Here is a 15,198-nt window from a genome sequence, read left to right as displayed (position 1 = left end):
CCTGGATGGGAGATGGGGACAGAGCTGGACCACAGGCGTTGGGCACCGTGGAAATTCAGTTTTACCTTTCCCCTTCATTCCTGCTCTGTTCTTTTCCAAAAGAAAAGAAGACAAAAACCAAACACGGTCAAGAAAACCCGACTGGAGGTGTCGCACTGCTCACAGGAGATGAGATGAGCCGCGGCACCCAGGTGTGGCAGGGCAAGGAGGGAGCCTTGCCACCAACCCAACCGCCCCCTCTGATCCCAACGCCAAGACGCGAGCAGGCAGTTAGCCCAGATGCAGATCCCGTGCCTCTTTCCCCCAGGAAACGTGAGATGAGGGGACACAAACGTGTCACCGCAGAAGCGGTGGCACTTGGGCAGCGCCACGCTACAAGGGAGAGGTTACGCAGCACCGTGGGAAAGCCAAACTCAAGCTCAGCGTGCCCCGCTCCCCAGAGGATGGGTCATTTCACAAAGCCAGGATCTGCTCCAGGGCATCACCTGCTGCCAACGTGCAGCCTGAGCTGCTGGCCACCAGCTCCACAGGGGTCTCTGAGCAGCCAAGAGGCTCATGACCGCTCGCAATGTCACGCTGTCCACCCGGGACGGCGGAGCTGAAATCTACTCCTGTTTTCCATGAGCTAAACAAAACGGTTTAAATGTTAGCCAGCGCTGCCAACCCTTGTGATGGGTAAATGCTTTCGGGATCAGGGGCACATCTTTATTTAAATGGCATCTGTACGGCAGGTGGAACATCAGCTTCAGCACCCCATTCATTTGTGTCAGCCCCTCGTGCTACCAGGTGCAAGCACGGCCCGGCACTCACCCAGCCCGCTCGGACGAAAGGATGAGGTGCCAAATGGGGCACAGAAGGCAAGCACGCCAGCCCCTCTATTAAAACCAGAATCATCCAGCTTTTTATAGAAAACATCTGATCTCCTAAGAACGCTGCGTTAGCAGAAAATGAATTGCAAAAATTCCAGGTTGTCACGGGCCTGCCGCGTGGCCTGCGATCTGCCCGCCCAGGTAGCAAAGCCAAAACACAGCAGCTCGCAGAGAAGATGCCCAATGCAGATCATCTTACTTCAGGAGGAACGGAGCATTTTTCCTCGCTGTTTTAGTTTACTCCTTCCAAAATAGCCTGAACGAAGTCAAAAAAAAGGCATGTTCATTTTGGAATGAAGTTGTAGGCATATGAGGTGCTCGCAGAAGAGCTATGGCAGAACAACTTGTTCCTCAATAGTTGTTCTGATCCACGGCTCAGCAACAGATCCAGAATCCCTCTCTGTAAACGAGATGTTGATCTGACAAACCAGTTAAAAGTGGTGGGTAGAGGCTTAAAACCTCTACAAAAGCGTAAGCTCTCACCGACAATCCCCTTGAACCAAGGGCACGCTGACCCCATAAAAATCAAACAACATTCGTCTCTTTTCTAGTGCCCTGCTTTCCAACCTCGAGTGTAAGAAATCATCAGTCCAGCCCCAAAGCTGATAAGACTGGCTTAAAAATTAACACAATAAGAATTAGCATGCTTAAAGTTTCCCCCCCATTGGCACTCTGTATGGAGAGCACTTTTCCAAAGCGCAAGAAACTTAAGGTTCTTTCAAAGGAAAGATTAGATATTCAAAGTAATTACAGATTTAATGGAACAGGGGTTGTAAAAGACATCATATGTGGCAGAGCTTACAACAAGATCACAATCAATAAAAATCACTGAACATCTTGAACATCAAAGCTAAGATACTGAACATGTCAACTAAACCTCCATTCTGTTGTTGCTATTATTTGTGATTTCAATATCCTAAATCAAAAAGTACTTCAGAAGAATGACCTTTATCCTCCGTGGTTTCACACTGACTGAAACACCTAAAAAGACCTTTTGAAGAGAGACAATTTCCTGAAATATAGTGTTACTGTTTTCCTTTTTCTTTTCTTTTTTTTCCCCTTCAAAACTTTGTTCTGTGTTGTGAGCAGTACTTAACGGGGTCATTTTCTGTGCTCTCTCGTTCACTTTCAGGCTCTTGTTGCCACCATGCCCGGGTCCCCAGGTAGACTGGGAAAAATTTTTAGAAAGTGACGTTTAAATAAACCAGTGACATTTTTCCAAAAGGTTTCACAGGTTTAGGGTTTTATTCAAGAGACTGTTTTTACAAAGCGTAAATTAAGGATCCGGTTTAAACCTCTACCTAATTTCCAGCCCCCCTACGTAAAACATGCACTTATTTCCTTTTCGGCAACGTGGACCTGCTGATGATGGCCAATTCGCGCCACATCCATAGAGGCATACACGAGCTAAACACTCCCACATATGCTACACATATAGCTATGACTGGCACGAGGCTTGTTCAGCCCCGAGGAGGGTTACTACAGCATTATCTGCGCTCAGAGCGGTTTAGTGTTACTGGGCTGAAAGGAAACAGAGAGACATCCTGTTTATAGGCTGTAGAGCCCCAATGGATAAACAAGCGTACCTCAGTTAAAACTAGAGTGGAAAAAGAGAGAGAGCGAGAGACTCAGCATGCACCCAGATAACGCCGTACCGGCTAAGCTACATGCCTGAAAGCGAAACGCACGGCTGCAGGGCTGCTCCCGCGGCCCCACGTGCTGCGGGGCTGCAGAATGTACAGAATGTGCCGGCGGCCCCGCCGCCCCGGCCCCTGCTCGTCTTTCACCCCGATGCCGGGCTGCTTCCTGACACCCAGTGACACGACACCCCAGCTATTTTTCCACCGCCACCCCCCTCCGCCCTCCCAGCGACGCCCACGCTCCCGAAGCTTTCTATGCATTTTGTTTTTCATCCGGCGCCAGCGCCCGGCGGGGCCGCACCGTGGATGCCCGGGGTTTTTGCGAGGTCGGGAGCGGGAAGGGCGTCGTGCAAGGTCAGGGGCTCGCCGCGGCCATGCCTTGCTGCTAGCGGGATGGGGAAGTCGAGGGCCTTCCCTCGGCATCTGCGGCTGGCCACCGGCAGAGGTTGTCCCTCTGCAGTCGGAGGGAGGTGCCGGGCTTAACAATGTTTGGGTTATTTGCAGACAGGGCCAGAATTCTGGGAGGGATGCACGGAACAGGACATCTACAGAGAAAACCTACAAGCATCCCCCTGCTCGTGACCTTAGTGATGGACTGACAAAGTGACAGAGAACATCGAGGACCCAGAGCCCTGCAGAGCGGACCTGTGGGGCTCGTGCTCCTCCTGTGAGCCTATACCCACAACACTCACCTGTTCATGGGTTGGCCCTGAAGGGAAGCAGAAATCCTCAGGCTGTTTGACACCTCCGCTGGCAGCGATGCCATGCAAATGGCAGCTCACCAGGCCAGCTCCTTGTAGCTGCAGACTACAAACCTTCCCCCAGCAACACTGCAGTTCTGCACGGAGCCGGCAGACGAGCATGCCTGGCCAGCGCTGCCAACCCCCTGCCAAGCCATGGGCAAACCAGACAGGGAACACGGCCCACCCGCCAAGCTCAAGAGGCAGGAACCAAACCCCAGACAATTAGCCAGTCCCACGGAGACTCTTCCTACCCGGTCTATAGTCACAGGAAGACCTGACCACTTCTAACCCCACTTTCCACACATCCACCCTTGCTGCTCCACTGACCAGTTCTGCCCTCACCAGCGTAGGCGGGAGATGAAGGTATTACAAATTCCCCGGACCCACATCCAAAGCCTCCATCCTCAGCAGCCAACACAGAAGGGAAAGTTTTGGTTCCCAACCTTTTCCTTACAGGACAAGCATCCCAGCCCCAGCACGCAGAACAGGATTTTAACGGAGGGCTGACACCTTGCACGGTAGCCTGAAACAAGAGACCTGGGTCAGGCATGACTCCTCACAGCTCTGTTGTCTTTTCTTTTTCATTGCCTTGCTTTATTTACTGGAAATCTCTGCAATGGAGGTACAAACCCCAACATGTTCTCTGGCCCTGACAGTCTGAAAGACTCCACCCAGAGCGGGTCCAAAGCCTGAGCAATGGAGAATTACTCCTGCGTGTACGAGCAGAGCTCTCTGGCAATGCCAACATTTGCTCTCCGAGTGTTTCCACCAGAACATGCCTGGCACAGCCCTGCCAGTGCTTCACGACTGCCACACAAGAACAGGACTTGTCCCCTCTGACGGGTGCTGGGGATGAAGCAGCACCGCCAGGTCCTCGGACGATGAGCTGAGGTCCGGAGAAGCACAAAGCTGCTCCCAAAAGCAAGTCCCGAGCATGTCATTTCTCATTTGTTTCCTACCCTGCCATGTCTCGTGCAGCCGAGACGGGTCTGACTTACGCTGGGTTTCCAGTGCCTGACACAACAGGTCTGCGGACTCGCCTTGAAATAAAACAACAGCGAGTGTGAGGCGACCGTGTCTTGGCCGGGCAGCCCATCCAAACAGGACCCTAATTCTCAGAGGCACGACTCCAAGGTAAATAATTGTTAATGAACTCGCTCATTAACTCCGTGTACTCTTGAAACCTTTATTTTGCCTCCCTTCCAGCCGGGAAGAAAGTTCATTGAGAATGAAAGCTAGAGACTTGCAAGGAGGAGTGACAGATGCTGCCTGACTGGATGTGTGAAAAAACTGACAGGCAGAAGTAATGCACCTCACATGTCTCATGGCTGCAGCGAAGCAATAAATAATCTAATAGAGTACTGAGGCTCGTAGTAATAACGCTGTGCTCTCTTTTCAGAAGCCACTCCCCACGCCGGATGACATCTGTCATGGTATAGATGTTCCTGGAACAGGGAGATATTTTTAAATCTCTCAATGTGGCACAAAACTGTGAGTGTATCAGCCAAAATACCAGCCACCAAAGCGTTTATATATAGCCTTGCACATACCGTATATAGCTGGGAACACAGACAGATACGTGGTATCTCGCAGCATTGCAAACAGACATTCTTCTGCCGGTCTCCAAGCACTTGACAAGAAACTTCCCGGGCTGCAGCTCTACCCGTGTCACCTTGCCTTGTGCATCCCTCTCCGTCAGCTCTTGCTCCTCGAGTGCTGTAAGCGCTGTGTCTCGGTTCTTAAGGATCACCAAAAGGCTGTCCTTCCTAACGGATCTGTCAGGCTCTTCTTGCACCTCCTCGTGTTGCCCCTCTGCTGTAGGGCACTGAAGTCCCAGAGATGGTTTCCCCATGCCCTGAGTACCTCTCCACACACACCTTCCAAACCAGAACCCAGGGGCCCCCAAACTTCCCTCGCCTTGCTGAGATAAGCCCTGAGAAGGGATTAGAAGATCCTCAAGGCAGTCCAGTTCCCTTTGGGCACACCTCCCTCCAACGTGCACAAGTTCTAGGTATGGTTCCTAGGAGAGGTACAAGCAAGGTGTAATCAAAACTAGCAATAGCTCCCCATGGAGCACCTGTAATCGCTTCTCAGGAACTCCACCAGCACCAAAGTTATTGCAGGGGGAAAAGGAGAAAAAAAGCGGCTTGAGACACTGCGATATATTTTCTCATAAGCATCAAACATGCATCAGCATTTCAACAGAGCCGCAGCCTTCACAGTGGGGTTGCTGTTCGAGTTCTTGATACAGTTATCTGCCTAATAATAACCCCAAAGAGCTCTCCTTGCCTGGCTGCGTGCCAGACCACATGCAGCCTCTGCACTTTTTTTTTTTATTATTGTTATTATTCTTTTTTAAATTTTGTCAGACGTGGAAATGTTGACTCTGACAAATTCAGACTCTCCCGTGCCGCTGACTGGCTGAGGCTTCTGTTTTGTTGTTGAAGAAACCGTGACGGGGGGCTGGGGAAGGGAGACAGGGGAAAACTTGTGTGTTTTGCTTTTGTGTGTGCTTTATTTTCTCCTCTGTCAGGAAACAGTGAGAAAGGATCTGACCCAGTTGCCATCAGCTGCGTTGGAAGTGATTTTATCAGCTCCACCTGCTTAACGTGGGTTTTGTTCAAGACTGCAAGGACAATGACTTGGAGACAAATAAGCAGCGACTCGGGCATTCTCGAGGGACAATGAAATACACTCGTGCAGGAGACAAGCAACCCACAATAGTGGGACAGTCTCGAGGCTTGGGGAGGAAGGAAATGGGGGGAGGGCTGAACATCTCCCCGCATGTTTGTCTGGGGAAAAGAGATATTACGAGGAAAACTCAGCTTGTTCAAACATTTTGGAGTTTGCTCCACATTAATTTCAGCCGTCGGAAGCAATGAAAGAACTGCTCCGAGAGATACAGCGGCGACATCTCAGGAGGAACATGTCCATGTCAAGCTTTCAAAGTCTTATAAACTGCAAAGAGTTCAACACAGCTCCTTTACAAGCAGTGAAAAACAGCCTTGACAGACCAGACTGTAAGGTACCACGCTGCCATTACACCTGCTATGGACCTGGCCCTGCCTCACCACGCTCTGGTATAGCGTAGCCTCAGCAAAGCAAGTCCTGCAGACCATTCCTTACGGATGCTCTACTTGGGAAAAAAAAAAAACACCTTGCAGCATCAAAATAATATAAGCCCCCATTGAGCAGGTGGACAATGATACAGGGTGAAGAGACCACTGCTGAAGGAAACACAAAGACACTTGGTGTTTAAAAAAAAGATAAAAGAAAGAAGGGAAAAGCATGCCTTTTCATGTTCCAGCATAAGAAGAAAGCCCCCAGCCACTGCTACATCTAACCATTAGGGTGATGGCAGCTTTAAAAACGGCAAACTAACTGTACATAAACATGAACAGCATCACGTCCACAGCAGGCTGGTGGTTCGACACCCGTATCACCAGCAAGACCCTGTGAATTTGTCATGTACGGGTCATACCCACAAAGATTTTGTCACCGTCTGTTCTGTCTCCACCACTCAGCCTGCTCCCCAAAGGCTTTACTACGACAACTTCACGGGCTTTCAGCAGTAAGGCTCACGGACAGCAGCCCACACGCAGGCTGAATGGAAGAAAAGCCCTTCAGCGTGGGGACTGGCAGGGACAGGTCTGTTCTGCACCTTGTCCCTTTGGGATTTGAGGAAACCATGACACCTGGTATCTTGTCTGAAGCCCTGAGAAATGCCAGGCTGGTGCACTTGCCCTTCTCAACTGCTGTATTTACTTAAGCACATGTACCTACCCATGTGCAGCCATACATACACTCCATGAGGTCAAAAAACACCCCCCCAAAAGAAACAGCAGGCACTGACCCAAATGGTTCAACGTACAAAAATTCACCACTTTTGCCCTTACACCGTCACTGTCCATAGAAGAGGAGCAAGCCATGACCCAAGGACACCAATGCCCCTTCAGCAAGCCCTGATCTAAAACCCAGACGCCTTTTGGCTGCATGGCTGGCCATACATCAGCCAACGGGCACCCACCCACCACCACTACACGCGGTGAAGCAGCCTCTGCAGCACCTCACAGAGAGGGGAGGGTGGGGAGAGGGGAGTCGGTTTTGACAATGAAAATGTAATGGAACATTTTGCATCGATCTATTGTGGGATGAGTCATTTTTAGAATGACTCGCCTCCTCTTCCCCACCCCCAAATTATGGACTACAAGAAGCGAGCCCAGATAATGGGCAATTTCAGATGTTTTAAACTCAAGTTTTTCTCGTGCTGGAGCAACATACCATGACAGTACACGGAGCTCCAGAGGAGATGTCCTTCAAGTTCCCACAACTTTTATTGGCTACGAAGAAGTTGGAGAAGAAATAAGAAACCAGAAGGAAGATCTGGAAAGCATCAGCAGAGGAACGAGACTCCCCCCCAAAACACACACACACAAAACAACTGTAGATCAGATATTTCTCATACACACACACAAAGTAAGCAAGCTAGAGGAGGACTAGATCTGGGAGGAAAGTTGAAGTTATTATTGCTGCTTCAGGAGAACTCAAGGGGCTTTCCAGTCCATGGACACTGGCTACAGCGTAAATGCCAAAAATGAAGGGCAATTATTTTCAAAAGCAGAGAAGAAATCAGAGAAAGGGAAGTAAGACTGGTGACAGTAAATTCTTCCCTGACTCCTTCAATCCTTGGGACTGGAACAAAACCCAGACAGAACCTGTGGAAGTCCCAAGCTCTTTTTCGAGAACTGGAAGCAGGACACCCAGGAACCAGCTGACCAGTGAGTTTTTGCCATCTCAGTTCTGTGGAAGTCAGTGCCCAAAGGTTACCGCTCTTTTACTGGGGAGTGGGTAAGACACAACAAAAACATCAATCCCACCCACATCCTCTCAGATGTCACTGAAGTGCAGCCTCACTTGAAAACCTACTCATAATATATATACCCATATTACATATATATATATATATATATTTAATCTCTGACTTGGTTTCTAAGTCTTTGGAGAGCTACCTTTGATGACATTAAGCAGAAGGTGGCAATTTACTTATGCACATGCCTAAGCCTTTTGCAATGGCACATGCACAGGATGGCGTGGCATGTAAGTTCCCAGCACCCCACCAGATGTACGAGGCATTCGAGCCCAGCCAAGAGATCTCCCAGCCCTGGCATTCAGACTGGACCACCACTCTCCATTCAAAGAAGAAACTGGTGCTTCATGCACTGGGAGATGACTAATCCCAGTAGCTGAGTTACAGCATAGCTTCTAACACACAAAAAAAGAGATGTTAAGGTCATCTCAACTCTCATCTACAGCATCCCACAATATCCCCTCCCACAGCGGCCTTGTTGCTCTTTTTTCCTCCTACTACTTTTCTTATTTTCTACCCTCCCCCTTCAACCTTCTTTCCTTTCAGGTCTTTTCATCTCCTTCCATAGCAATTTACCCTCCTCTGTCTATCCACTCCTCTGGCACCTTAAACACCCTTCTCACCACCCACGACTCCCACCTGAGAAGCCCTTTTCTTCTAGGAATCCACTTTACCTGGATTTCTACCTCCAGCAATCACCCATGCCCTCCCTAACCGGGCCCTCAAGTGCATATTTGTCCGTCTTGGATTGCATTCTTTCGGACAAGGACTGTCTTCTTCCCCACTTGTAAAACACAACACACATTTACGGAGCGGGTAAATGATAAACACGCGATCTCAGCATTCCAGGGTAGCTCGGTGTCAGCTCCCTCCACCGAGCTCCCTCGGTGTTTGCCTTCCCTCTACAGCAAACTAATCTACCCTTAAGACTTTTTCTTCCTTATCTCTCAGCTACAAGGCTATTACTTAAATCTATCAGCATTCTTCAAAAACAGTTGAGAAAGGGAGGAGGGCAAACAAAGGGCCTTCAGCAGCACCGCTCACCCATGAGCTCACACCACGAGCCACAGAGGCTTGGGGGAGCACCGCACACGCTAGCAAGGGGAGAGCATGGCCACAAATACCTTACCAGCATTATTCCACCTCATGTGCCTCATTTCTATTCAGCTGTCAGTCGGTTGCTGGACCAGCAGACACACAGATATTTGCTGGAGGAGTACCTAGCACACCTGCATTGACTTTTACCAGTCAAGAGTCTCTGCTTTTGGGAGAGGGCTGGGGAGGGGATAAATGGACTGCTGAAATGGAAAAGTGGGGCAAGGAAAAGAAAGTTATGAAGAGAGGATTACGCACAACACACAAGGCACGAATTGGTGACTAAGAGGCCCGTGGTCCACGAAAAAGACAGTGGAGGCAAAACCCTGCTCCGCGTCAGCGCTGAGCTGATGCCCTGCAGCAGCTGGCTGTTTGGCAACACTGCCCGTGCGTGACGGGGGATTTGTATTGTGGGCGTAGCACTTCTCAAGAATCAGCATGGTAAGATGCTCATTCAATAAATAAATTTGAAAAAAAAAAAAAAAAGAAGGCAAGAGCACTGGCTAGACAGTTCACAGAGTTGATGCTATCAGCTGGTTCCTTATCTCAGGAGAACGTGAGCTGTCTGGGGTTTCCTAACGCCCCAAGTCGCTGCCCTCTGGCCCTTCTGCCCTCCTCCACCACGCGGACTTCGCCCCTGCCTCCCACCGCACGCCAGCCCCTCGCCCACACGAGGTCATCACCGCCACGGCCTCGAAATGTCGATCTTGATACCCTCCCCGGTTTAAGAATTTCTCACTCACCCACTCTGAGCGTGCTCAAGAGCCACGTCCCCCTCTGTCCCTACAGCTTGAACAGCCTCTACGAGATTATCTGATACGGCTTTCTTGCAATCGTATCTCTGCAGATGGTTAGCTGATAACCAATGAAGAACCGTGGATAGCATCTGTGTCAGGATGTGTAAAGGATAACGCTATTATCCTTTTAGAAACCTCACCCAGACCCTTATGAAAAATTACAATTTCTGTTACTGGTTTCGTTTGAACTCACTAGCTACCCTCAGAATAGGCAGCAAAGGGGAACACGTTCAAGTAAATAACTTGGACGGGGAGCATCAAAACCCCCCTGCGATTAAAGGAGACAGCCACTGCAGGCGAGTCGGCAACGGGAAAGATACGAGTAAAATTAAAAACAGGAGCACCGCTGAAGACGAAGCAATCACCTAGAAAACAACAGAACATCTTGTAGGAACAATCAAATCGACAAGCAGCCCTCCCTCTGCTCCGAAGGCTCTTGTCTGTGTGGCAGCCTTTCACAAGATAGAGATTGAAGAGCTGGTGCTTAACGCTGCCCCTGGAGACTTGCCCAGGAGTTTTGACGTGGCTCAGGGCCCTGTGCATAAAAGGGCAGCAGTGGCTACACTCCTTGTGAACTCCTGCTGGCCGGGCTGTCTGGCAGGTATAGCTAAAAAGGCCATTTTTGGAAAATATCGCTTCTTTTATAGCTTATCTCGGTGCAGACAGCTGCCTCGCTTCGCCAGAAATAGAAGAATTTAACAGCCATGTTTGCAGGGACAGATTTTAAAGGTTCCATCTTCTAAGAAACAACCTACACATCCAGAAACAGAAGGCCAGATTTGTTTTTACAATGGAACCCCCTTCCATATGCTAGCTGTGCCCACGGATTTGCAAAAACCCTGCTCTGAAAACGGGATGTTCATTCAGCAACAGGCGACAAGCAACTTGCCTTTGCCTTCCTATAGAGTCTGCTCCCACCGAAACCAGTGGCAAAACAGCACACGGCTAATTGCATTTTGCTGAAAATCGCTGGCATTTTATAAGCAAAACAGTGGTGAAGGAGAGCATTAAACATTGGAAAAACAAGCCTAAGAGGTTCAGTGAAAATACCCCACAGCTACAGCTGATCGGCACCTCTCTGTTGTTCCTTTTCGGATCCCAAAAGGCTGCTATGATTTGTTCTGGGTGATAAAGACAGACACGGGCAGTGTTCCTGGGTCAGCCCTAGCTGCAGAAAAGGCACTTCCCCTGCCCTGGCACTGGGACCACGCTGGGGAGGACCCCGAGGAGCAGGGACCTCCCCAAGCATGGCTGCGAACGCCCCATGAGCCCGGAGGAGCCCCTGCAGCCATTCTGCCTCCAACACGTTTGTGAGTGCAATAGGAATAATGTTATTTCCCTGCCTTTTAGAAATAGCAAGCCTGACAAGCTTCTTTAGATCAAAAGAGCTGGATTCCCAGAATTCCCATCAATTTAACACTGGAAGAGCTGATGCTAACGAAGTAAACAGCTCTGAACCTAACAAAAGCTCGCAAAATTTCAGTGGTATCACCTTTTACCAGCAACAGTTGGACCAGTTGTCTGCAGGATCTTTTTTTTTTTTTTCCTAAAAGTGAATGAAGGGGTACTAAAGACAGGGGCCTGCTGCGAAATGACCGAAATTCCCATGCAAACAACCCATTAACAGTGCTCAAATGCAATTTAAATTACTAGTTGTTAAAGTGCTCCTCAATTTCATGGTAAGTTTCCAAGGAAAATTACATGCTATGTACTATTTAATTGATTGTTTTCTACTTCTTAACATCCATTTATTCCCTCCTCCTGTCTTTTCCTTAATTTCAAGAGATGATAATGACTTTTCAGGGAGGAAGGGGGAACGGCTGACAGAGCTGACGAGGGATTTACCTGAAGAACAAGCATGTAGGAGGGAAGTGGCTGCCAAAACGGACAGCTTCTCTGGGACTCCTCTGTGCAATATTTTCACAGTAGGGGTGTGAGACAGCACAGCACAAGAACTCCTTTCCTCCTCAATGCAGGCAGCCAGGCTCCCGAAACCTGACGTTTCTTCAAAATGCAGTCACCCCCATATCAAGCAAAAAGCAACTGGGGAGACTTCCACAGTGTTAACTGATGCTGCTGAAGGAGCAAGAGCAACTTGTTTATTCCTCCTGGGCATGCGAGTCCTTGAACTGACATGCTCACTAGAGGCAAACAAGTTCTTCTCATCTGAGAGATCTTACCCCAAATGCAAATACCTAGTTCACAGGAGCAAATTTCCCTCAGAGTTGACTGAAGAATTAGGCTGAGAGTAAGACCTCCTGCTGCTTGCAACAGCTGTTACACAAGAATGTGCGTTACAAAGCTAATAAGCACAGACATCTCTTAAAAGACTGCACTCTGCTCAGATACTAAGAGGTAGCAGTGGCACAATTAGGTGAGTGCCATCTGGAAACTCCAGAAGCAACGATACACGTTGGGATCCTGTCACACACTAGCAACATAGATCAGCTTTATCAAATACTCGGTATGACTTGGTTTACCTTTGAGCAACTGAAACAGAAATATTTCACGCTCAGAAAAGTATGACTTTATTAGAGTAAGTGTGTTTAACAGCACTGTTCAGCATGAGGTTGTAAAACACCTGCCTGTCTGCAGGAGCTGAACATGAACAGTCACACGGAGTCAGGAGATTTGCACTTTTCCCAAATTTGCCACACGGTGCCTCAGTTTCTGCACCCGCACCCACCAGGATAACGCAGCTTTCCCCAGCCTGCAGACACGATGTAGTGTTTCAGAGCTCTGAAACCTCTGCCTACAGAAATGCAAAGCATCAGACACAAAGAGCCATCCAGGCTTGTGATCTTGCCTCTCCTTCCTCCCTTCCACGCCCACACGTTGCCCCCATGCTATCTGGGGCAGCTTCTGGGGCACGCACACTTAGTGCCTGCCAAGCCCCCTTACAGCCCCCAGGTCACACAGTGACAGTGTCACCACCCTGCCACGTCCCGCACGGTGCCAGCCCAGCGAGCTATGCCGTGATCATTTGGTGCAACAGCCGGGACGAAGGACGGGCTGTGAACCAATCCTCCTTACATGGGAGCTAAAGCGAATCTTCTGCACCTAATGCATCATTAAAAGGGACCGAGAGGCTTAAGAAACAGGCATGGAGCTCTCCGAATGTGCTCGAGGTCCACGGAACCCACCGAAGGCTTCTCAGGCTCAAGTGTTTACAGAGTGCCAGGCTGCAGGAGGAAAATCTTTAGCCGTGTATTAGTTTACAGGTCAGCCCTTAATGGCTCCGTTCCTGGAACAGAAGAAAATCCTTTGTGTGGCATCCGCTGCAGATCCTGGTTAGCATCAGCGATCACCGGATCTGTCCAGGCTCTGGAGACACACCAGAGAAGAGCCCTGGCAGTTTGCGGCCCCAGCCTTGGGCTTCCTCCAGGCAGGGGCTCTGCCTGGGGGGGCTCAGCCTTCAGGTCCATCCAGCGGAGACGTGTCCGGGAGAAGGATCGGCACATGGAGGTTTATCAGCCCCAGCGTGCTTCCCCAGGCGTGCCCGACGTCTGCCCGAGGCCTCCCGAGGAAGCGCCTTCGCTCTGGCGCTGCCTCCAGGCCTGGGGACCCAGTTGGGCCTCGGCACCGCTGGTCCTGGTCTTCCAGCAAGCATGGAAGGGAGGAGACTGCGAGGGGAACAGAACATCGTCATTTCCAGCCCTGTCCCCAAAGACCAAGCTGGGCTACAAGCGGCTGGCGAAGCCTGGAGGCGCCACATCTAAGCACCATTGAAGCAGGGGCTGCTCGAGGCACGGTGCAGGAGGCGGCATGGCCCGGGGCCGCGCGTGCACACGCAGAGGCAAAGCGCAGAGCACGAGGAGCAACACAGACCTGGACTCACCGCCCTCCACGGCTCTGCACCACCGCACACGGCAAAGGGAGGTGGCTCCTCAAACAAGTCATCGTGCTGAGGCTTCGCATGCTGCAGCAGCTCCATGCGCCTCCCCGCGCCCCGTTTTCCAAGCCGTCACCTACGCTGTCTGCTCAGGCTGTGAACTCCTCAGGACAGCGGTTCTTTCCCAGCACAGCAGGGCCCTGAGCCCCGAAGCTGCACTTCATCCAAGCAGCTTGTTGAAACAACATGGATTAAAATGCAACTGAAATCTGCAAACTCGAAACCCGACCTGCCTGCAGGAACACACCGCTGCAGTCCCTTCGCTGCCTGCTGGGGTACAACGCTTTTCTGCTCACATCCTATCCTTGTGCAAACTATGTCACGCATTTTTGTCTTCCCCCGAATAACCACGTCAGTTTTGCACCTAAAAGGCCTGATGCAAATCCGTATCTCTAAGAAAACCAAACCTCACGTTGAATATTAATCCCCATTTAAAAGGGCAAAAGAAAACCAAGCAAGACCTCTGCTAGAAAGTTACATCCTAAGTTTAAAACAAGGAGAGTACGATAACAAGTTTGAATCAGCCTAAAAATACCATTTAGCAAAGCAGATGCACGCATCACTAACCAGTGGTACGAGCTGTACACCGTTTTTCACCAACATCCCTTCCCAAGTAAAAGGACAAAGTGCAGCGCTTTCTATCTGAGGCGCAGGACTCGCTGCTACGCAACCCCCAGAGCCAGCACTAAAAGCACTCTATACGTGTTACATGCTCCAAATGACAAGAGGAATGCGGGATAGTGGATCTCCACTCCAGATTCCTGGGCATGGCTTTAGTTGCCATGAATAAAACAGGAAGCAAAACATGTTCCAGGTTCCCCCCCGCTCCCCTGACTTTCTCGATGAACTGCAGTTTCCTTTCAGGAAGGAGAAAGGAAAAGGGGAGAGAAAGAGAGGCAGACAGCTGCAGTATCAGACAGATAAAAAACCATCACACTAAGGAAAAATAAAGAATAACAGGAAAAACCACACACTGAACCTTCATACAGTTAAAGCTGTTAAACTTCTGCAGTTCCCTAACAAAACAGTTAAATATTAACGTCGGAGATAAATATATCCATGTGTTACACAGCCTTTTTAACACACACACTTGCTTAGGAGACAGAAATCTTTCTTAAGCTATACTTTACTTGCTGACCACATGCATATAACCGTACCCATTTAACCCTGCAGTGCTTTGCTGCCTTGGTGCATCAGCCAGAAACTACAAGGAAGAGCCTGACTGAATGGGAGCTGGCTTAAATTATCTTTGTACCTAGGCCTGAAGAAACATTTTGCCTTGGAGACCAATCTAT

At 49.7% G+C, this 15,198-nt stretch overlaps 1 protein-coding gene across 10 annotated transcripts in view; it reads right to left on the bottom strand.

The window, feature by feature from the left end:
• The window catches only part of LPP (LIM domain containing preferred translocation partner in lipoma), a 387,571-nt gene that overhangs the window by 293,891 nt on the left and 78,482 nt on the right, over positions 1–15,198 (bottom strand). The window lies entirely within an intron of this gene.

Source organism: Anser brachyrhynchus (assembly GCF_964034855.1).
Source record: "Anser brachyrhynchus genome assembly, chromosome: 9".
Taxonomy (NCBI): Eukaryota; Metazoa; Chordata; class Aves; order Anseriformes; family Anatidae; genus Anser; species Anser brachyrhynchus.
This window is presented reverse-complemented; position numbering and strand designations above follow the sequence as displayed.